The following is a 23909-nucleotide window of genomic DNA, read 5'->3' as shown; positions in this document are numbered from 1 at the left end:
TTTGAAGTTTAGATGCGAAACCCGTTTGTTATGGTGAGGATGATGACTTGAATCACCATTTATGTTTAATTCTTGTTGAAAGAATGATGTATTATGTGGGTATGATGAATTATTGTTAGATAATGGCATAAAAGTTATATGATTCTAGTTGAAATTGATGATCTATGTTATGAACTAGGAAGAGTATGCATAAAATACTTGTACTATAGGCTTAAGTGATGGCATGCACACCAAGTGTTTGATGAAATGCCCAAGTGATATTAGGATATGAGAATTTTATCAAAGGGCTTGACATTTATGAATGAATTGGGGAATGACGAGGTCGGTAGTAAACTAACTTGAATAATGTGCCTTAGAGGAAATTCATAAAGAGAATTCGGGTTGAATGTATGTGATGATCAAGATTATGCATTAGAAGCTTGTACGTTGTGCTTGAACGGGCGATGCTCCCCATGTGTTTTTATTAATCACTTAATTTCAATCAAGAAGTGAATGTGTACTAAATATATAATATATGACCATGCTAGTAAAGGATGATGTTATGAATTACGTTAGGTTGTCTAACTGAACAATGTGGTTGACAATTTATGTCGTATGCGTGTTAGTGAAAGTCAATGTAGATAAGAGCTGGAAAATGTGTATTAATATGAATAAGCATGAGTACTAACATTATTATGGCATGACGACATGAAAGGATAGGAACCACACTAGCATGGACCAAGCATGAAAGGCTAACGGGTCGAAATGAGGCAAGGAAGCGGTTACGAACATGGATGCACGAGGTAAGTGATTTCCGTAATCACTTCTTATTTTGTTTAAGTAATGTAGTGTTAGTTATTTGAGCATGATGATGAATGAAATTTGATATGGTTTTGGTTGTATGAAATCGGTGAAGACATTACCATTTGGCAATATTGACTAATGAATTGTTTGTCAAGTATTATGCATTCACAGGATGATTAGCGAAAGGGATTATGTTGCTATTTCTTAGTCAATTAGTGCACGAAGTATTAAAACGGGTCATAGCTTTGATCCGAGCCAGGTATGTGCGATTAGAGTCGTAGTTAAGTCATGGGAGCAGTCAAATGTTTAAGGAAGCCCTTTATAGTAAAGGATGGAACAAAGTTGACAAAAACGCCCTTGTAGGGTAAATTGGGCTAACGATATTAAAAGTAGTTTAGAAACAAGCTAATCGATTGGTGTAATGTTTTGGTCAAGTATGAAAGTGAGAAGTATAGGGTTTTGTATGTCGTAGACCTTTTTATGCACGAATACCCATGACGTGTATCACCCCAAAGATAAAAGACACAATAAATAATAATAAACTAAATGTGGGATCCTAAAGAATATGTAGCAATAAGGTACCTAAATGTGGGATCCTAAAGAATATGTAGCAATAAGGTACCTAAATGTGGGATCCTAAAGAATATGTAGCAATAAGGTACCTAAATGTGGGATCCTAAAGAATATGTAGCAATAAGGTACCTAAATGTGGGATCCTAAAGAATAAGTAGCAATAAGGTACCTAAATGTGGGATCCTAAAGAATATGTAGCAATAAGGTACCTAAATGTGGGATCCTAAAGAATATGTAGCAATAAGGTACCTAAATGTGGGATCCTAAAGAATATGTAGCAATAAGGTACCTAAATGTGGGATCCTAAAGAATATGTAGCAATAAGGTACCTAAATGTGGGATTCTAAAGGATACATAGTAATATGGTACCTAAATGTGGGATCCTAAAGAATATGTAGCAATAAGGTACCTAAATGTGGGATTCTAAAGGATACATAGTAATATGGTACCTAAATGTGGGATCCTAAAGAATATGTAGCAATAAGGTACCTAAATGTGGGATTCTAAAGGATACATAGTAATATGGTACCTAAATGTGGGATCCTAAAGAACATGTAGCAATAAGGTACCTAAATGTGGGATCCTAAGGAATATATAGTAATATGGTACCGAAATGTGAGATCCTAAAGAATATGTAGTAATATGGTACCTAAACGTGGGATTCTAAGTTAAGAATTTCCTTAAGTAGATACGTATGAAGGTATGTATGTATGTATGTGTGAATATAAGTGGTATGTATGAATGAAGGTATGTATGTATGTATGTGTGAATATAAGTGGTATGTATGAATGAATGTATGTATGTTTGTATGTAGGTGTGTATGTAGGTAGTATGTGTATGTGTATATATATATCCAAGTGAGTATGTACGAATGTGTGCACGTATGTAGGGTTGTGAGAAGGCATGTAATAGGTATGTATGTAGATATGTATGCATGTATGTATGTAAGTATGCACGTATGTAGGAACGTACGTAAGAATGTAGGTACGTAGGTTTGTAAGTAGTTATGTGTGAACGGATGCATATATGCAAGTATGTATGAAAGTATATACGCATGTATTCAATGAAATTGAGTATTGACGATAATAATAGTGTGCCTTGTGAACGAAGTGTAACGCAGGTACAATGAGAAAGTCTCACCACGGATTGTACGATCAGATGGGAAGCTGGGATGTAAAGAGTTAACGGAACAGAAAGTAAACGTGAATAAATCTTGTAGGTTTATAATGCGTACTAATGTTATGAATTTTATGTGGTGAGCGCAGGTAGTACGAGTCATGAGGATCATCAAGGATTAGAGATCGAGGATCGAGTCACTAGTGAGATTGTACGGGAACGTTGATGTATATAATGTAGTAAACATAAGCTATGTTTTTACTTAGTAAATAAGTCGATTGATGGATTTATGTGAAAGAGTTATGTTAAAGTTAATTTTTAAATAAGTTAAGGTGTTTATAATGAAAGAAAGTTTATGGCTTGAACTTCCGCTGCGACTTTTAGTCAAATACGTATTAGGGTCTTACATAATAGAACCAGCAAATGCTCAGGAAAGGGACGAACCCTCGCAGGGCATTTACGAGTACATTGCAGAAAAGCATCGTTTAAATCAGACTCAAGGGGTTCCGGTTCATTGAGAACAGCATCCGGGTGACGCCACACAGTTTTAAACGGAACAATAGTGTCCGAAACCCAGAAAAAACGATTCTTCCAAGTTCCAAGCGTGGTAACCATCGATGAAATAAGGCCAGAATCAACCTTAGACGCTTCAAAAGTAAACCAATCGCCATTCTTGGCGAGTCGGAAAAAACGACGGAATAACAACAAAGAGGGATCATATCCGAGGGCACGACACAAAACCTCGAAGTGTAAAACCCTAGCCATGCCCTTCGGATGAATCTGACCAAAGGAAACCTGGTAATACTCTAACAAATTCAAAACAAACAGAGAAAACGGATAGCGAAGGTTTGAAAATTCAAAGTGACGGCAATAAAGGGCGATGAAACCAGCCGGACATTTATCAATCGAAGCGTCACACGCAGGAGCAGTAGGTGTAAATTCAGCCCCAATGCCATAATCTTTACAAAACAACTCTACTTCCTCTTGGGTTAACCGGGAAAAGGATCTCGCTAAATCCTTAAGGGCACCCATTTTGCAAGAAAATTATGAAACAAAAGTAAAGCAAAGGATGAACAAACACTAACCTTGAAAGAAAAGGGGAAAGATTTGCAGGAAACACTTGATGCAAAATGAAACGGCAGCAAAGAAAAATATAAAACGAATTAATATAGGGGCAATAAAGTAATTAAAGTCTTCTGCAAAACCGCCACCCTATCTACTGCCATACATCAATCAAATCAACTGTCAATCATTTAAAATTCAAATTCAAATATTAACTGCCTTCAACCTTTCAACCCATCAAGCAACGAGCCATTGAAACCTTTAAGCAATAACACACAAGCATAAAAGTCAGAAGTCTTTGAGTATACTACCCAAAAGCCTCTGACTTGGGGGGCTGATGACGGGGGTAGCCCAAGACTAAATAAAGTGACTAAACATGCAAGTACTTAAAGGGTTAAACGGTTCAATGGTTGAAAAGCTGTGAAATGGGAAAAGTGAGGAGGGAACAGTAATCAATCACATCCGAGCTCACTTCACCAACCCACGCTCGCAAAAGCAAAGCAGGTCTGAACAATACATGCTATTATCCAGGGGACAAAAGCCTTCAACCCCAAAAGGGGAAACCCTCCACTGCAAACAGGTTCTACTAGTCTTGTACATACCATTTGAGGAGATGTCTTCCCCTATAAGAAGACAGCTCATTCACCCTAAAAGACATTCTTCGATCAGTTGAGATTCCCTCATTTCTGGTCATTCGTGGAGTACTTGCTCACTCTCAAGTTACTTCTTATCACATCCACCACACACATTCTGTTTGCTTTCACTTCTGGATTCGAGCACGTCTTGGAGAAAGAACTCTCAGCAAACAATAATTACATACTAGTGAACCTCCTTCCACGTTTTGTAAACGTGGGGGGACCCCGCGACCTGCATTAGGCAAGGTTGAACCCTTCAACCTTTTTGCCTAACCGACTCAGCTACCATCTTTGGTCTCGTGTTTGTTGCATCAACAGGTATGATGATTACTAAGAAACTTGAAAGGATGAGAATGATTAGTATGATATTGATGATGATGATATAAAGAAGTTGAAATTCTTTGTTAAATAAGTTGCATGTGTGTTCTTGATTATGTAGTTGTTTGGTAATCCAAAGATGTTACCATCAAAGGACCCTTGTATGATTGACATATTGTCTTGTGGAAATTGGATGGATTTTATTAACTTGAAGTGATGATAAGCATGTTAGACCAGCTTGTTGCACATCATGTGTTTGATGAAATGTTTAATTCAATGGTTACTACCGATTGATCGGAGTGTCGCGCTCCGGTCAAAGATAATATTTATAAGCCCAAATTTCCCTTAACAATGTGTTAGTGGTAGTAAGGGGTCGATCCACGAAGAGTATGTGGTTTGTGTATGGATTTGACTGAATTATAAAGAATTGTCACAATTATGAAGCTTGCCAGATATTTTTGTATTTTTGTTTAGTAGAAAGATGTGAATTTGAACTACTGAAATTGGAGTAATTAATTAACAACTACTGATTAACGATTGTAGGCAATTCGGATACTAGAACAATAATAAATAAAAGGAATCACACCCGGTTTCGGTAATTGCTAACCTAGGATTTCTACAAGTTTTAGTTTCAACTCAAATGCATTTGATTAACGGATTTAGTGTACCGTGACTTAGGTGCTACTAACTATCAACGCCCCGAAGAACGTACAAAAAGACACTTTGTAATCAACACAAGTAAATCCTAACAATGACAATGTACAATTACATATCACCGTTTCGCAAAGTCATAACTTTTAACATCGCTCGACAATTCACGAATTCGTAACAAATGTAATACTATTGTTAAGAGTTTCAAAAATCAAATACAAATTGTCACTAAGTTAAAACAAGAACAATTCGAAACCCTAGAATTAACAACTACCTACACCGGGGTGATACCGAGATGATTAGCCGCTCATGGTTGAAGAAGCTTGATCACCGGATGTTTGGAACGCGGAAGGATTCATCTTGAAGCTTGCTTGGATGGAGAATGATGAAGGTTAATGATGGATGGTGATGGTGGAAAATGGTGAGTGATTCGATGAACTAGGGTTTGATGATTGGTGGTTGTAGAGATGATGATGATGGAATGGTAGGTGATTGAGAGTGTAAGAGATGGTGTCTATTGGCTCCAAGATGATTATTCAAACTCAATTTCTTGTGTAACCCCCGTCTTCAATGCTAGAAATCCAATCAAAATCGAGATTAACCCCCACAACTCAAAAATACGCGTTGCTGGTTTTGACAAGCCGTCGCCGACGGCCCTCAACCCGTCGGCGACGGGCCTTGGTTTTGTTTCCTGCTCCGACGGCCTAAACACCTGGATACGGCCAACATGTGCCTACGGGCTTGTCTAGGGGGCGTCGCCGACGGTCTGGACCCCGTCGGCGACGGGCTCTCCTTTGTGAATCCTCCGTTTTCCGCTCCTAACTCTCCCGGTTGATCCATGACGCGTTGTGCTTCGGTTTTCGACCTGGTAATCCGTAAAGCTCCCGAAAAGCTCCGTAAACTTCATTAAACCTGCAAAACACAAATCTAATTAAAAGTAGGCTATTCCCGATTAAAAGTCAAGTAAAAACATCAACTTAAGCATTAACGAACACCGGTTTTCAACCACGCATCACATCCCCACACTTGTCTTTTGCTTGCCCTCAAGAAAATTTGTTTTTCACTTTCACGTGGGTCGAACAACGAATACACATCCCATTCCCGAGACAAAGGTTAAGGTTTATTGTCATACAAAAGTTCAAATTCGTTACCATCTCCACATATTTACCGGTAGAGTGAATAATCACTTATAATGATGGTTATCCAAGATTAACCCGCCCGTAAAACTAACAACTCATGCATATCCCTCACAATGTGCTCTCCACTCGGCTTAAAATTTGCTAACATGTATAATGTATTAGCATTTCAATAATCGCTCAAAACCGATTAGAACACGTACCCGCATAGGCTTGCAACTCAATCATTCTCCACTATCGAACACAAATACTAAGCACAAGTCAAAAGGTCTTTGAAGGGTTGTAACGGGGCTAGGCGAAGGGTAGGAAATAGGATATTTTTAGAGTGGCTAAAGTGATGAAAATTCGACTTTTTATTACAAAAGACTATCTAAAACGAAAGTAAACTATAAACATCAACTATGAGCAATGATCTTTCACCCTTTTATTCGACAACTACGAACACTTCTTTTTGTGTTTTTCTTCAACAATTTTCAATTCTTTTTCACATTTTTTTTCAACGAACCATAACAACTATACAAACTTCAGCTCCTACAATCGAATTTTCATCACACGGGTTTAAACGAAAAGGTTTAAGGTTTATGGGCTATAGGGTGGTCAAACGAAAGGTTTAGGCTCAAAATGGGCGACTAAGGAATTTGTTCGGGTAAGGATAGAAAAATGGTTTTAAGGGAAAAAGGTTTACCTAATGCCTTAATCATTCTCGTGCTTGTATTTGGTCTATAGTCTCAAACGTATCAAAAGTTGCAAGTTCTACAATACGCGACTAATGGTCCACTCAAACAAAGAAACATGTAAATGTAAATCTATGATATATAAGTGGCTCAAACCTCACGTATAAGGGTATGATATGTGATATGCATAAATTGCTAGTTCCTTAGGCGAATTATTCCCAAATAACCACCCAATAAATACCCGCTATGCTTATTAATTTGAACTTGACCATGACAAAAGACCAAATGGGTTGTGACATCCCTCGTTGACTTGGTTACTTGTGCTTTTAAGATCGCTTTGAAAACAAGACATTTTTGAAATTTTTTTTTTTTAAATTTTCCCCCATCCCCACACTTGAGGTAAACATTGTCCTCAATGTGTAGTGTTTAAATGAACGGGTCAAAATCGAAAAATTTCTACTACTCCCCCATCCCCACACTTGAAGTACATATTGTCCTCAATGTGTAAGAACTAGAGTTTTAGCACTACACAAGGGATGTGACACGACTAACCTTCCCAACTTTTCACCCCGGAAATTAAAATACACCTTACAATCCACTTATTCTAAACTATCAATCAAAGTAAAAAGAAACACATGCACCTGATTTTTATCGCTTGATGCTCATAGCCTTCGTCTCTTCATAAAAATGGTTGTCCCACAAACATGTTGTACCTACAAATTCTAATCCTTGTGTAGAAGCATGCTTCTCACAACCATCAAAATTTGTTAGTACGTAGTTCTACCCTTTTTATGAACATATTACCAAGTCATGCATTATTTTACTTTGATTTTTGTGGAAAAATTTTTATAACAACAACAAACCTAACTCACTTTCGTAGGAATCACGGTTGCATTTAGCTTATGCAACAAGCCCTTTTAAACCCCCCAATAGCTTGGGAGGACGAGAGGTCTCGTGAGGGTTATATAGGGAACACACCCACAAAGTTCATTTAACTAGACATAAATTAAATAAAAACAAAAAGAAATAACGGAACAAAATATACAACAACAACATAAAACATACCATACCTCTACCGCTGATATCGCTCGTTTGGATCCATTGGCGGGTTGGGTTGGTATGGATAACCAGTGAGGGCCTCGAACATCTCCCTATAGTTATCTAAGGGACTTTGCTCCCCTTGAGGCGGTGGTTGGTACGGGATTGGAATGAAGCTAGACCCTACCGCTTCGGGCCAATGCGGAGTCGGGTCAGATGGGCCTTGAGGATAGGGAAGATCGGAGTAGTTTGTCCACCCCGAGTGCTCGGCGTAGGGGAGGCCGGCTTGGTAGTCTCTATGGTGCCGCTCCTGATCATGCAACACTTTGGCGTTATTAATCGCCATTTGTTGAGAGACGTACATGGCACTCCAACGGCGTCGGTTCAATTCTTCTTCTTGTTGTCGACGCGCTGCCTCTGCTTCTTCCCATGCCCGTCTTCGGGCTGCCTCATCCTCCTGCATCTTCGCCAACTGTTCCATGTGTGATCTTTGCATGGCTTGGAACAGTTCTTGTTCTTCGATAAACTTGTTCATTCTTTCACGTTGGGCTTCTTGAGCCGCCCAATATTCTTGCATTGCGGATCCATGCGACCCTTCCCAAGCTTCTCTTCTTTGACTGTATTCCCGTCCTTCACCTATGCACGTGGAGACATTGTCATATATCTCCTGCTGCCCCCGATCAAAATTTTTATAGGAGGGCACCCGTCTTCTGGTCACAAAACCTGCCACCTCTGCGTTAATTTCCCTATGTGGCCGCATATATCGTTGTCGTGGTCTTTGTGTACCGGAGGGTTCAACTTCCTCCTCTTCTTCCCCCATTTCCTCATCTTCTTCCGCTACGGGTGGTGCTCCAGCAGTACGGATCTCATATTTGTTCCCCAAATCATCGGTCACAACGTACTTGTTTCCCGAGAACTTGACTTCGATCTTCCAATTCTTCCGCATGTACCCCAAATTAAACTCCTCCACCGGCTTAGAAACCCATAGTGATTCCAGGGGTAAACAATTTTGTTGCACAATCATGGCGCTAATGAGGCGTGCATACGGAATAAAACGCCTCTGGGACGACTCCCTGGTAGCCCATGTGTTCATCATCACTATATGTCTCCACGACAGTGTTGGGGGTCCCATACAGTAAGGCGTGCACCACCCTACAGTCACTCACTCTCACTCCTCCACGGTCACCAAACCTTGCCAAGATGTTCTCAACCGAGATCCCTTGAAGAATCTTTCCTTCAAGCGACATTTGCTTTCGTTTCATTTCTCCTCCTTGGTGGGTCGGTAATATAATATCTAACAGTTGCTCGAAATCGTTGTTGTTCAAATGATTATCCAAAAACTGCTCGATGGATGGGTAATCATAAGCTTGTACTCCCAAAGAGTCGAAACGAGCAATACGATTCATGGTCTCGAAAGACATCGTCATGTTCCCTCGAGTAGTCTTCCCCACCAACTTCCACTGTGAAGGAGATTCATTCTTGTTCAAAAGCTTCAAGGTAGACAACCATTCACATACTTCCGACAAGTAAATCCTGGAAGTATTATCTTCACACCAATCAAGAACGCTTTCCCATCCTAAACGCTCAAACATTTGCACAATCCCGATGTTACGAAATTCTTCCACGTTCACCACCCTTTCACATATTACCCTTGTTGGCACTAAGGTATTCACACCGTTCACCATCTTCCACTTCCACAACTTAGCCTCTAACTTCCTGTCTTGATAATGGGACAACGGTTTGTTCTTCTCGTCATCCCAAATTTTAGCACTTTGGCTATCCCTGAACTTCGCCCACTCCCAATCCTGCCTGTACAACCTCGGATCATTCTCCTCCACGGAGCTTAGTTGCTCCCACTTCTTCGGTATTAAACCGGAAGAAGAACCAACCCCGGATGATGAAGCTTGACCTGTAGTCTTTTGTCTCTTGCTTCCCGCCATACTACAATCACAAACAAGCAACCATCAATATAAATTCAACCTTCATTAACTCCCAACTTTTGAACATGAGATGTGATGTTGACATTTTAATTAACAAATGAATGTAAAATCGCCTCTTTAAACTTCCAAAGTCGCTCACTTTATCATAAACTTATTAATTTCCTGTTAATCTTACAATTTCTTATAATTTCAACAAAAGTCAACATCACCTTCATGTTCAATCATGTTCATAACAGTGTAATCACTACACTATGGTTATGACATACTCAAATTCCATTCAAACAACTAATCTTACTCAAAATCATGCTAGCACAACATACATTGTCTAAACAACCTACTCTTAAACCAAAAAGTTTAAAATTTTGGAAGAAAAACACTAACATATGATAATCAAGCATAAATTTGAGAAGAATCCATACCTTGGTTGTTGTTAAACAAGAAGAACTAAGAAAAGATGGCAAATACGCAACTTGATGAACACCCTTTCAAAAACCCTAGATAACACGCCCAGAAATCTCGCACAATAGCAAGAATTGATAAAAACCGTGTTGGGGGATTTGTTCCTCTTGAAAAATTACCCAAGATGGACCCGAAAATCAGTGGATTTGGTGAAGATTTAAGAAAGTTATGGAGACTTGAAGGTTTCTAGGGTTCTTGAGTAGTAATGGAGAAGATGAATAGAGAGAATGAGTTAGGTGAGAGAGAGAGCAGGGTTTTAGTGGTTGTAATTGATGTGTAATTGATGGGTAACAATTATGTGGTCACAAGTGCACTTAGGTTATGTTAGAATAGGTCTTGGACGGTTTTGAATCGAGTTTAAGTGCTTTAGAACTAGCCAGCGTCGGAGACAAAACGGTGACCCGTCGCCGACGGTCAAGACCCCGTCGCCGACGGGTTGTGGAATTTGGGCGTGGTGCCGACGGGTTAACCGTCTGGATACGGGACAAAAGGGCCAACGGGCTATATTTTGAAGCCGTCGCCGACGGTCATCACCCCGTCGCTGACGGGTTGGCCATTTTTTTTTTTGAAAAATATGAGGAAAATTATGAGATTTTAATAAAGAGACTATGTACACTAAAAAATCCTAAAAATTGTTAAAAATCTTTTTATGAAATTTTATAAGTTAAAAATTTTCAAGACGGAAATCGTTAATGGCCCTACCACCCCCCAAAAATTCGTGTATTGTCCTCAATACACATAAACAAGTCTAAAAACATACCTTGTATCTTCATGACCCGTTTGTAATGTCTGGACTTCACACAATCAAGAAAGATTAGTAGGAATTGAAACGATAATCCTCGAAACACCCAAACAATTAAACAAATATACATAACTTAACACAAAGTGTTACCGGTCCTTTTCATTCGCCCTCATAAACCGGGAAACTTGCCACGAAGCTTACCGATTCCTTGTTTGCATCCACTTTCCCGTTACCCTCGAGAAACGGTTTTAGTCTATGACCATTTACCGTTTGACGTACCCCGTCCTTCGGGTCCTCGATAGTAACATCACCCAATTGTCCGACCCAGGTGACAACATAGGGTCCCATCCATTTGCTTCGGAGCTTTCCGGGAAAGAATTTGAGCTTTGAATTATAGAGCCACACCTTCTGACCTACTTCAAATTCTATCTTCCTCAACTTGGCATCATGCGCTCTCTTCATTCCGTCCTTGTATTGAGATGTGTATTCATATGCCGTCTCCCTTAGCTCCTCCAATTCACACAACTTGAGCTTCCGTTCCTTACCTGCATCATCATATTGCACATTAACTTCTTTAATAGCCCATAACGATTTGTGCACAAGTTCAACCGGTAAATGACAATTTTTACCGTAGACCAACCGGTAAGGTGTAGTGCCTATGGGTGTCTTATGCGCCGTTCGGTAGGCCCATAAAGCATCGTTCAATTTAATTGACCAATCCTTACGGTCCGCCTGCACGGTCTTTTGCAAAATCTGTTTGATTTGCCTGTTTGACACCTCAACTTGCCCGCTTGTTTGCGGGTGATAGGGGGTAGCAATCCTATGGTCAACACCAAACCGCTTTAGAAGTTTCCCAAACCAGAAATTTTTAAAATGGGATCCTCCATCACTTATGATGACACGAGGAATCCCAAACCTTGAAAAAATATTGGTTTGGACAAAGTTGCAGACTACGGAATGGTCGTTCGTTTTGGTGGCTATTGCTTCGACCCATTTTGACACATAGTCAACGGCCACCAAGATATACAAATTGCCATAGGAGTTAGGAAATGGGCCCATGAAATCAATACCCCATACATCGAAAACATCGACTACAAGGATTGGTTGCATGGGCATCTCATCCCTTTTTGAGATACCCCCTAACTTTTGACACTCTATGCAATTTCTGGCAAACTCGTTTGCATCTTTGAAAATAGTAGGCCAATAAAGGCCACTATTCAACACTTTATGACCCGTTTTGTGACCACTAAAGTGACCACCACATGCAAACGAGTGTAGATGTTGCAGCACGCTCGGAATCTCTTCGTCATCAATGCATCTCCGTATAACTTGATCCGCACACTCCTTCCACAAATGCGGTTCTTCCAACCGATAGTATTTGATTTGGGACATGAAGTGTTGCCTTTTCCGTCTATCCCAATGTGCCGGCATATCACCTGTAACAAGATAATTGACAATGTTAGCATACCATGGCAATTTATCTAATTTCATTATGTGCTCATCTGGGAAAGACTCATTGATCTCAAAGGCTTTCGGATCATCTTCTACCATCAACCGGGACAAGTGGTCTGCTACCACATTCTCAATACCCTTCTTGTCCCGTATCTCCAAATCAAACTCTTGGAGCAACAACACCCATCGGATTAACCTCGGCTTTGCATCTTTCTTCTCCATGAGGTACCTAACTGCAGTGTGATCAGAGTAAATAATCACTTTACTACCCCATATATAAGACCGAAATTTATCAAATGCATATACCACCGCAAGTAGCTCTTTTTCGGTAGTTGTGTAGTTCAATTGTGCATCCGAAAGTAGGGATGAGCATATTCCACCGAATACCGATCCCATACCGATCCCGTACCGATCCCGTACCGATCCCGATCCCGATCGGTATCCACTTTTTGGCGTTTTCGGTATCGGTACGGTACGGTATCGGTATTATACCGATACCGATCCTCAAAATACGGTATAATACCGATACCGTACCGTACCGATACCTAACCGACATGTTTCGGTATCGGTATCGGTATCTAGTTTGGGTGAAATTCGGGATCGGTATTAGGCGGTATCGGTATCGGTTCGGTATCGGATACCGATATGCTCATCCCTATCCGAAAGAGTCTTACTTGCGTAGTATATGGCAACGGGTTTCTTGTGAACCCTTTGTCCCAACACGGCCCCCACCGCATACTCACTTGCATCGCACATAATCTCAAAAGGTAAAGACCAATTTGGCGATTGCAAGATTGGGGCCTCCACTAACTTCTCTTTTAAATTGTTAAAAGCATTTTGGCAATTTTCATTAAAATCAAACGGTTGGTCTTTTAGCAACAAATTACATAAAGGCTTCGTTATATCACTAAAACCCTTAATAAACCGCCGATAAAACCCCGCATGACCTAAAAACGACCTAACACCTTTAACCGTCGTGGGATATGGTAAAGTAGATATGACTTGTACCTTAGCACGATCAACCTCTATCCCACGACTTGACACGACGTGCCCCAACAGAATTCCCTCTTGAACCATAAAATGGCTCTTTTCCCAACTAAGGACCAAACTAGTTTCAACACATCTTTTTAACACTTTATCTAGTTGGTCCAAACAAGTCTCAAAAGATGATCCAAAAATTGAGAAATCATCCATGAAGATTTCCAAAGACTTTCCCACCATATCGGAGAAGATACTCATCATGCACCTTTGGAAGGTGGCGGGAGCATTACATAATCCAAACGGCATCCGCCTAAATGCGAAGGTACCGTAGGGACATGTAAATGTGGTCTTTGCTTGATCTTCCGGATGGATGGCAATTTGGTTATAACCGGAATAACCATCTAGGAAGCAATAAAATTTTTGCCCCGATAACTTCTCAACTATTTGATCAATAAAAGGTAAAGGAAAATGATCTTTGGAAGTTGCGGTATTCAACTTCCTATAATCAATACAAATTCGCCACCCGGTTACCGGCCGGGTGGCTACCTCTTCACCTGCATCATTTTTGACGACTTGTATACCGGCTTTCTTAGGAACCGTCTGTGTTGGGCTCACCCACTGGCTATCCGAGATCGGGTAAATGATACCCGCATCAAGCCACTTCAACACCTCTTTCTTCACGACCTCCCGCAGGTTCGGATTTAATCGCCTTTGTGCATCTCGAACGGGAGTCACATTCTCTTCCGTGATGATTTTGTGCATCACCACCGAGGGACTAATACCCTTCAAATCCGCAATGGTCCATCCAATCGCCGCCCGATTGGTGACCAACACTTCCATCAACTTTTTCTCTTGCTCTCCGGTTAAATTTGATGCAATGATAACCGGGAGAGTGTTGCCCTCTACAACATAAGCATACTTGAGATGCTTCGGCAATGCTTTCAACTCCACTTCCGGAGGCTCCACTAAAGACGGCTTCAATTTAGTATCAATGCTCTCCGGTAAGCTTTCAACTTGGTGCGTCCATGTCGGTTTTCCTTCTCTAACCGCAAGCACCTCTAAACTCCTCACTTCCTCGTCCATGCTTTGCTCCACCTCCACCTGTGACCTGTCAAACATATAACAATCATCCATTGTGTTTTCCCCATAAACGACTGTGTCGCAAAGAGGTATACACGTGTCAACAATGTCTGCCATAAAGCATTCATCATCAACTGGAGGGCTCATAAGTCCGGAAAAAACATGCAACCTCAACCTCCGGTTTCCAAATGTCATGTCAACCGTTCCCGTTCTGCAATCAATTTGAGCATTTGCAGTTGCTAAGAACGGTCGACCCAAAATCACCGTAGGTTGTTTGGTTGGGTCCTTGGCCACATAATCAAGTACAAGAAAGTCCACCGGATAGTAAAAATCCTCGATTTTCACTATCACATCCGAAACAATTCCACGGGGTAGTTTGGGTGTCAAATCGGCTAACACCACGGTGGTGTTTGACGATTGAAGTGGACCAAACTCGTATTGGTCATACAAACTACCCGGTAGAATGCTTACACTAGCACCAAGATCTAGAAGTTCCCGGTTGATTTTAAAATCACCCACTTGAATTGAAATGATGGGCGCACCCGGATCTTGAAGCTTAGGTGGAAGTGCACCCGAAAGAATCGAACTCACGTTTTCGGTTAAATCTATTTTTTTGGAAATTTGTGAGTGCGTTTTTGGGTACACAAATCTTTCAAGTACTTAGCATAGGACGGTACTTGTTTAATTGCATCCAAAAGAGGTAAATTGATTTTTACTTGTTTGAAAATTTCCAACAACTCTTCTTGTTGTGGACCTCTTTTGTTTACAACCTTTTTCGTCGGTCCCTTCAATGCTTCGGGATAAGGGGCGGTATTAGCCTCCACTCCCTTTTCCTTAGCCTTAGGGACGAGGTATGGTCCCAACGGGTGGGTTGTTTTTCTTTTTCAAGTCATTTTTATTTTGACCCGTTTGACCATCCTCACGCTTATCTTCATTCGCATCTTCCACCACCCCTTCAACAAATTGGGGTGGTGGTGTTTCGACACCACTATCGACAACACGACCACTACGTAAAGTAATTTTATTAATTGGTACCTCACGTGTGTTCCTCGAGCTCGACCCTTGATGCTTAGGGTTCATGGTGGTGTCACTTGGAAGCTTCCCCATGCCTCCCTTTATTTGGGCCACTTCTTCCGCTAGTTGACCCACTTGTTTCGCCAATGCCTCGTGTGCTTTGTCTCGGATCTCGTTTGCCTTCTTTATCTCTTTAACGTCACTGTGAGTCTCCTTTTGCATGTTTAGCAAAGCATCCATCTTGGCACTCAAGTCGTCACCACCGGTTTGGTTATTTGACCGGCTTCCGTTACCGCCTTGGTTATTGTAACTCTTTTGGTACCCACCTTGATACCCTTGGTTGTAATTTCATTGGTAACCTCCTTGGTTACCACACGGTTTTGGTATGATGACCCACTTCCTCCTTGATTACCCGATTGGAAATTCGGGTTCATTTGATTTGAAGCATTGCCATACCGAAAGTTGGGGTGATTTCTCAAACCCGGATGGTAAGTGTTGGAGTTCATGTCATATTGTTTTCTATCTTCATACACTTGGTTGACTTCTTCGGTGTAACCACTCGACCCCATTGAACATTGCTCGGTCGCATGCCCAATATCCCCACATTCTTCACAAACCGCAAACTGAACAGCGTTCACCTCTTTCTTCTTTTTCAGTTGGGCTATTTCCCGTTCTAAAGTGGAAATCCGGTCTCTGGAATCGAGATCGGGAAGTGACCGGGAAACTGGATGTCTTTTCGCTCTATCGGCCGATTCTTTTTCTTTGGATCGTTTGCTCATCCTTTCCAAAAATTCCCAATCATCATCTTCATGATTGCTCAAGGGTGTACCATTGCTTGTTGTCTCGAGACGATTCCAAGTTGCATCATCCAAACCCCGTACAAAGCATTTCACCAACTCCCATTTTTCTATTTGGTGATGTGGGCATCTCCTCATTAGCTCTTTGAATCGGGTAAATGCTTCATGTAGAGGCTCACTCGAAAGTTGACGAAACGACCGAATTTCATCTCTAGCATCGTCGGTCTTTGCCATAGAATAGTATTCATCCAAAAATGCTTGTTGCATTTGTTCCCAAGTTCGAATACTATTGGCCGGAAGTGTGAGGAACCACTGTTTTGCCTTGTCTTTCAACGAAAATTGAAATAACCGAAGCTTCACTTCCTCTAGTGCGAAATTATGCCCTCCAATAGTATCACAATAGACGAGAACTCCGTTAAATGTGTGTACGGCTCATCATTGACCGTCCCATTGAAATGAGGAAGTATGTTGATGTAATGCGGTTTACAATCAAACATCCTCCTTTCACATACTATCGGAGAATTATTCTCGGTCACTATCGGGCGGAAACGGTCATTTACTCCCGTGGAGGTTTGTTGACGACGTGTGGACCATTAACTCTTGTCTATTCTAGTTAACGTTTCATTCACGTGCCCCATTTCATCATCATTAGATCATCATGTCCGAATTTTCCGTATGAATGTTACGGTTCGAGTATATTGGTTCAATATTGGGATAAAGGATGGAGGTTGAAGTTCGGGTTGGTTATGATGCAAGCAAAGGTTCTTGCCTTGTTCTTAGTCGATTAGTAATTCACCAAATCGGTGTTATTAGCCTTCTAATATCCACCAACACGCACAAGTCGAACACAAATAAGCGTAAATGTTTAAACACACAATTGCGCACGAGTTTGACACAACAACTACAAAGTGTTATAGACTGAATTATAAAGGGAATTGCTGTGTTTAGTAGTCAAAGTAATTAGTTGGAAATTCGGATGACAATGGCACATATTGCTAACCCTACAAGTTTTAGTTAACAAATGTTTGATTAAAATCCAATACTAACCAACGATTTCTATTATGATTTTTTTTGAACCGGACAAATTCGTGGATTTCACTAGACTAAGGAACAATTCAAACTGGATACCGTATTATCATGTTGAACCACCAGCGCGGAAGGATTCACCACCCTTGATCAAACTATTTCCCAATGCTACCACTCGAGGCTACATCGCCTCAACTCGGCGACACGGCAATTACAGTGCAGGGCCTAAACCCAATTAAATCTGACGGAAAAACCCCCTTTAATTGTAGGGCTAATCAAGTAAAAACATCAACTTATGACCTAATGATATATATTAGTTCTTTTCATCCCACTTAACACCAGATGAAATAAAGCCAATTTCTGAGGCTATAATGTCGAACATGGTCTGTACCCATTTCATAATTAGTAAATGGGTAATAATTCTATAATTATAAGAAGGATGACACTTGAACAGGCAAATAATAGGAAGTTATACCCAATAGTTATAAATCCTAACCCATTTCTCGGCAAATTTGGCCGATGGAATTATCGTATCCCAACTTAATGTTATTTGTCGATAATAATCCGAAGTGGTTCACTTTTGGCCGATAATAGTCCACCGTTAAAAATAGCTAAACAGAGTTAAGTTTTTTTTTTCCGAATTACAAACCGATGTTTTAGGGATTTTGATGAGAACTAGGCTACGAGTCGATCTATGTAAAATTTACCTCGAAACGGTGCTCCAAACGGCTTGATTTTTGTTAATTGGAAGTTTAAACACCCGAATTGAAGCACCGTTTTCGTCGTTTGGGGCAGTAATTTCGAGGTAAATTTTACATCAATCAAATCGTATCCTCGTTATAATCAAAAGCCCTAAACCACTGGTTTGTAATTCGGGAAAAAAAACTTAACTCTGTTAAGCTATTTTTAACGCTGACTATTATCGGCTAAAAGTGGACCAATTCGGATTATTTTCGGCAAATAACTGAGTTGGAATTATTATCGGCCATATTGAGAAAGTTGGGATTATTTAAATCCAATTTGCCTACATGGAAATGATACATCAATTTTTATAAAAAATGTTGTATATCTTGATAATAATTAATTGATCATAAATCAGGAACTTCAAGAAAAAAAGGTTTTAATTTAAAAAAAAAGAAAGAAAATCGTTTCAATTTATAAAAAGAAATAATTAATTGATCATAAATCATGAACCTCATGAAAAAAAAGAAAGAAAATCGTTTCAGATTAGGGGTATTGGATTTTAATAATCTCAAGTTTCACTAATTGGCCGGTAATAATCTCAACTTCAAAAATTGCCTACAACAGTCCCAACTTGTAAGATTTTGGTCACCAATGATCCTTGTCTAACTTGGTTATAACCCAATTAGTTTTTTGAAGTTTTGAGCGGCGGAGAAGGTCACTAGAGGTTGGAGATGACAAGTGGTGGTCTCCTTTGGTGGTTTCAGGGGTAAAGAAGGTAGTCGGAATAAGTTGCAGGTCACCGGAGTTGCGTAGATGGTGGAAATTTTAAACTTTTAAGAAGCGGAGAAGATTACAGGAGGTCGGAGATGATTGGTGGTGGTCTCGTTTGGTGGTTTCAGGGGTAAAACGGGTCGCCGGAATAAGTTGCAGGTCACCAGCCCAACATGGTTATAACCCAGTTAGACAAGGATCATTGGTGGCCAAAATCTTACTAGTTGGGACTGTTGTAGGCAATTTTTGAAGTTGAGATTATTACCGGCCAATTAGTGAAACTTGGGATTATTAAAATCCAATACCCCTTCAGATTATAAAAAAGTAGTTGATTTGAAGATTATTTTTTGATTTATTTAATGGTCATCTATCCACAACCAAGTGTGATCTAAGAATTTGTAAAAGGTAAGTGGTTAATAATACACCAAGTAGCATTGAGCTTACTAGTCGTATGGTTAAGTTTATAGTTGACTTAAACGTAAGTAAGATTTTGCGTGTCAATATGTGAAAGTTTTTAACCTGTAATCACTTAAAAGAGTATAGACCCGTTTTTTCGATTGAATTTAGCACAAGCCATATACTTTCACTATTAACAGTTTACAAAAATATAACTTTTAGATTATAGTGTTATAAAAATAACCACTGATGAACTTAACTACTGATTAGTTTAAGCACTGATCAGTCTAACCGCTGATCAACCACTGTCGGTTTGAAGCAGTGGCAAGTTGACCAGAACCACTGATCAGAACAGCGCTTAGGAAAGGTTGCAAATAGAAGTAGAAAAGAAACAGAAAACGATTAAACCGGGCTTGTGTTTGACACAATTCCCTTAAACAGATTCGTCGTCTGTTCCCAGGGTACGCCAGTTCGAAACAGCACCGCGCGCTGCCGGACTGGAACACTTGCCTGAAAACTAAACTGGAGAATGAATGCTGCAGAGAGATCGAGAGAATAGATTGTCTTTTAGTGTGTGTCAACTGATCAGCTTTGCCTTCGATTTATAGTGTCAGAACTATAACCGAAATCAGCAAATTAAAGACCAAATAATGGTCATTAGAATATCAGTTACGAAACTGATAATCATTTTGAAAAATGAAATAATGATTCTCATTCATTTCAGTTTCAAAGCATAAATCAGTTAATTGAAATAATGATCATTCATTCATTTCGGTTTCAAAAACAGAAAGTCAAGAGTGCAAAAACTGGTCCACGCGGACCCGGGTTTTCGGAACTGCATTCGTGTCCGCAGGACGTGCGGGCGTACACGAGTTCAACTAAATCCGGTTCCATTTTTTGCACCCCCCCTGCGTGCGCGCGGGTAGGACTTGTGGTAAAACATGTCATAAGACTTCAAAGGCTTCATTAAGGTTTCACCTTATAAATAGCCTATCTTTTCACTCCCACACCGATGTGGGACAAGGTGAATTACCAACTTGAGACTTTCATTCACACTAAACTTCCAACAATCCCCCACATGAATGGAGGTCGATCTCAGAAACAACATAATTCCTTGTTACATTTCAGCAGTTGAGTTTTGCATACGATAGGTAGGTGTTACCCTTTGAACCTTCGCTCATGAAATGCACTTAGCCCACTAGCTCTGAGTAGAACTCGATGTCTTTGAACTCGTCTGCCGTTTGTGTGGACGACAATGCACTTCACACAAGACTCTCCCTGACAAAGTCAAGTCGTCATAGTTATGTTCGTTATGGTCATGAACATGATGCCTGGTTCTGCGAGAGCCATTAGGTATTGTGCCCCAACAATACCCTTCGAAGCGACCCCACTTCTCTCTCACATAGGTGATTCACTATGTATGTTTACTTTAGTCGAATCATTAAAAGCCATAGGCTTAGCCTCACACTTGTCACTTTTAGGAATGGACTAGGAAGTTTATAAATCTTTATAATAAACTACCTTATTAAAAACGTAGGGTTATCCCCCCACAGTGACCTTACTTATTCATACAATTAGGTTTTCCTATTGAACTCAATTCTTGGGATCTCCAGTCTATTGAGTTAGGTTTCCATCATATGAACTTCATTTTTCAAGGGCTTCAGTCCCATTCCCATGGACGACTTCTGTACTAACTCTCTACTTAGGCCTTTTGTCAGCGGATCCGCAATATTATCCTTTGACCTCACGTAGTCAACAGTGATAATTCCTGTAGAGATTAGTTGTCGTATCGTATTATGTCTACGTCTGATATGTCTGTTCCTACCATTATACATTGTGCTACGAGCTCTGCCAAGTGCCGATTGGCTATCACAATGTATACAAATGGCCGTTGCCGGCTTAGGCCATCTTGGTATATCCTCAACAAATTGACGTAGCCATTCTGCCTCTTCACCTGCTTTATCTAAAGCGATGAACTCAGATTCCATCGTGGATCTAGCAATAACCGTTTGTTTTGATGATTTCCACGATATCGCTGCACCTCCAAGTGTGAATACATACCCACTTGTTGCTCTGGAATCATTCGTGTCAGATATCCAATTTGCATCACAGTGTCCTTCTATAACTGCTGGATATCTGTTATAATGCAACCCGTATTCTCGAGTGTATCTTAAGTAACGAAGCAACCGAGTGATACATTCCAATGCATTGAACTTGGGTTGCTTGTGTATCTACTTAGCTTGCTCACAGCAAATGCTATGTCTGGTCGAGTACAACTCATAAGATACATCAAGCTACCAATAATTCTTGAGTATTCCAACTGGTTTACGGGTTCACCTCTATTCTTGGCTAGATGTTGACTTGTGTCAAGTGGAGTTCTAGCTTCATTAGAGTCATTTGCATTGAAGTTCTCAAGAATTTTGTCCACATAGTGGGATTGACTTAAAACAAGTCCATTTTGGGTTCGCGTGATTTTGACCCCCAAAATCACATCCGCCAGACCCATGTCTTTCATGTCAAATCTTGCTTTTAGCATGTTCTTTGTAGATTTTATGATTTTGTCATCGCTTCCAGCAATGAGCATATCATCTACATATAGACACAAAATGACATATCCATCAGATGTGTCCTTCACATACACACACTTGTCACATTCATTGATTTTGAACCCAGCATCAAGCATGACATGGTCAAACTTTTGATGCCATTGTTTTGGAGCTTGTTTCAATCCATACAAGGATTTCACAAGTTTACACACTTTCTTTTCTTGCCCAATAGCTGTGAAGCCTTCGGGTTGCTCCATGTAGATTTCTTCCTCTAGAATTCCATTCAAGAAAGCTGTTTTCACATCCATTTGGTGAACTTCCAAATTTCTAATGGCGGCAATGGCAAGCACCAACCTGATGGATGTTATTCGTGTAACTGGCGAATATGTGTCAAAGTAATCTAAACCTTCTCGTTGTTTATATCCTTTGATCACCAACCTTGCTTTGTACTTATCGATGGTTCCATCTGGTTTCATCTTCTTCTTGAAGATCCATCGATATCCTAGTGGTTTACATCCTTGAGGAAGATCCACTAGTTCCCAGGTATGGTTCTGTAAGATAGAGTCTATCTCACTTTTGATTGCCTCCCTCCACTGAGGTCCTTCTGAGGAATGTACCGCTTGTTGGTACGTTTGAGGTTCATCTTCTACCATATAGGTAAGAAACTCAGGTCCAAAGGATTTTTCAGTCCTTTCTCGTTTACTTTTCCTGATTTCAACTTCCTCGGTCTTAGATTGTTCTCGAGGTTCATCGTTTTCAACTTCACCCTCGGGAACAATTTCCTCAACCGGTCTAGAAGAACTCGGTTCACTTTTATCTAAGCATGGGAACACATGTTCAAACCATGATGCATCCTTAGATTCAATTATGGTGCCTTTGCATATTCCAGGGTTCTTGGAATCATGCACAATAAAACGATAAGGACCATAAGGACGGGTGTATCCTATAAATACACAATCCACCGTTTTGGGACCTATTAGTAGCCGCTTAGGTGGTGTGACCACCACCTTAGCTAGACACCCCCACACTTTCAAGGATTTATATGGTGCTTTCTTTCCCGTCCATAGTTCGTAAGGCGTTACATCCTTTTTCTTATTGGGTATCATGTTCAACACATAATTTGCCGATAAGATTGCTTCCCCCCACATGTTTTGGTTTACACCGGAGCTTATCATCATGGCATTCATCATTTCTTTCAAGGTACGATTTTTCCGTTTCGCTATGCCATTTGATTGAGGGGAGTAAGGAGCTGTGAGTTCGTGGATGATTCCACTTTTTGCACATACGTCAATAAAAGGCGAAACATATTCACCTCCTCGGTCGCTCCTTACAATTTTGATTTTCCGATTTAGTTGATTCTCAACTTCGGCTTTAAACAAGATAAACTTGTCAATAGCCTCGTCCTTACTCTTAAGTAAGTACACATAGCAATACCTTGTACTATCATCAATGAACGTGATGAAGTACTTGTTCCCACCACGAGTAGGAATTGCTTTTAGATCACACACATCAGTGTGGATCATCTCGAGGGGTTCGGTGAATCGTTCCACCTTTTTGAATGACGATTTCGTTTGTTTTGCTTCTACGCAAGTTTCACATTTATTAATTGAGTCGATATCGAATGTTGGTATGCAATCAAGTTTGATTAAACGACGAATGGAATTATAATTTACGTGACCTAGTCTACCATGCCATAAATTAGAAGACTCAATCAAATAAGTAGAACTAGTAGCGTTTTCTTTCATTGCATTCACGACAATTACATTCAGTTTAAACATTCCATTGAGGGCATAGCCCTTACCAACATAAACACCATTTTTGGTCAACACGACCTTATCCGACTCAATTACCATTTTGAACCCAAACTTGTTCAACTGCCATCCCGACACAAGGTTCTTACGAATTTCGGGAATATACAACACATTGGACAAAGTGAGTTCCTTTCCCGAAGTCATCTTCAAAACCACGTTACCTTCGCCTTTTATTTCTGCCGTGGCAGAATTTCCCATGAAAACCTTTTCTCCATTAGTCACTT

Source organism: Helianthus annuus, chromosome 13 (genome assembly GCF_002127325.2).
Source record: "Helianthus annuus cultivar XRQ/B chromosome 13, HanXRQr2.0-SUNRISE, whole genome shotgun sequence".
NCBI classification, from domain to species: domain Eukaryota; kingdom Viridiplantae; phylum Streptophyta; class Magnoliopsida; order Asterales; family Asteraceae; genus Helianthus; species Helianthus annuus.
The sequence above is the reverse complement of the archived record's forward strand: the minus strand, read 5'-3'. Positions refer to the sequence as shown.